The following is a 1,839-nucleotide window of genomic DNA, read 5'->3' on the forward strand; positions in this document are numbered from 1 at the left end:
TAGTTTATTGACTTTTAGAGAGAGAAGAAGGGAGAGGGAGAGAGAGAAACATCAATGTGAGAGTGCAACATTTTTCTGCTGCCTCCTGCATGCACCCTACAGGAGACTGGGTCTACAACCCAAGCATGTGCCCTGACCAGGAATCAAATGGGCAACCTCCCGTTGCATAGGACTACGCCCAACCAACTGAGCCACACCAGCCAGGGCCCAGTGTTTTTTTGTTTGTGTGTGTGTGTGTGTGTGTGTGTGTGTGTGTGTGTGCCAAAATTGCATAATTTTAATTTAATCATGAGGAGACACCAGACAAACTCAACTGAGAAACATTCTACAAAAAATTGTCCAGTACTCTTCAATAATGTCAAGGTCAGGAAAGACAAAGAAAAACTAAGAAACTATGCATGTTGGAGAAGACTACAGAGACATGACAACTGAATACACAACAGGATCCTGGGTTTGGATCCTGGACTAGAAAAAGGACACTAGTGAGAAAACTGACAAAAATAAAATAAAACCTTGAATTAATTAATAGTACTGAATCAATTTCCTGATTTTGATAACTGTATATGGTTGTGTAAGGTATCTACATTAGGGAAAGCTTGGTGAAGGATATACAGGAATTCTCATATTTCTGCAACTTTTCTGTAAGTCTAATTAAAAAAATATATTTATTTAATTTATTTTTTTTAAAATATATTTTATTGATTTTTTACAGAGAGGAAGGGAGAAGGATAGAGAGTTAGAAACATCGATGAGAGAAACATCGATCAGCTGTCTCCTGCACACTCCCCACTGGGGATTTGCCTGCAACCAAGGTACATGCCCTTGACTGGAATCGAACCTGGGACCCTTGAGTCTGCAGGCCGACGCTATCCACTGAGCCAAACCGGTTAGGGATAAAAAAAAAAATTTTAAATACAGTACTAAAAAGTAATGTTACTAAGCAATAAATCTAGATAAAGGGCATAGGTTATCAGTTGCACTTTTCTTGCAACTTTTTAGTATATTTTAATTTTTTCAAAATAATAAATTACAGGATAAAAAGAAAAAAATACATTTTTCTGAATGTCTATTTTATAGTCATGGACTGAGTACACTTAAAATCCACATGCCCTTTACTCTAGCGCCTAAATTACACACATAATATTTCCAAGAAACAGACATGGTATGAAACAATGAAGAAATCTGCCCAAACTTTTGGCAGACGTGCTCATAGCGGCAGCAGGCATGCCCTTGACATCAGAATGACGCCGGAGAATTCGTGGACCTGTTTGTGATGCAGAAATGCTCCACCAGCAATCACATCATTGACGCCAATGACCATGCATTCAACCAGATAATGTGGCTGAGGTCGACAAGGTGACAGGTAGGTTCAATGGCCAGGTTAAAACCTCTGCTATCTGTGGGGCTATTGGCAGATAGGTGAATCAGATGACTTCATTCTCTGAATGCCCAAGGTCCAAGGCATCATCTCAAAGAACTTCTTACTGTTCCCGCTGGGTCCAAGACAGCAGTGCAGCACCTCCATTCCTGCCACTCAGAAAGTAGCCACCACGCTTTAGATTCCCGACTCCACTGCTAGGGTAGTGAGCCTCCCCAGTGGGTTTTTATAACCTTTAATTCTATCATAGGTTCCTGTAAGGCTTATTATTCCCTAACTAAAGGCCAGGTGCATGAAATTTGTGCACTTGGGGGTGGGAGGGAGGTGTCCCCCTGTGGGAGAGCACTGACCACCAGGGGGGCAGCTCCTGCATTGAGTGTCTGCCCCCTGGTGGTCATAGCAACCAGTCATTCCGCCGTTCAGTCAATTTTCATATTAGCCTTTTATTATGTAGGACTAGA

At 41.5% G+C, this 1,839-nt stretch overlaps 1 pseudogene; it reads left to right on the forward strand.

Moving 5' to 3' along the window:
- The first annotated feature begins 394 nt into the window (after positions 1-394).
- Positions 395-1,559, forward strand: LOC118675596 (annotated as a pseudogene).
- The last annotated feature ends 280 nt before the right edge of the window (positions 1,560-1,839 follow it).

This window comes from Myotis myotis, unplaced genomic scaffold (genome assembly GCF_014108235.1).
Source record: "Myotis myotis isolate mMyoMyo1 unplaced genomic scaffold, mMyoMyo1.p scaffold_m19_p_2, whole genome shotgun sequence".
Classification (NCBI taxonomy): Eukaryota; Metazoa; Chordata; class Mammalia; order Chiroptera; family Vespertilionidae; genus Myotis; species Myotis myotis.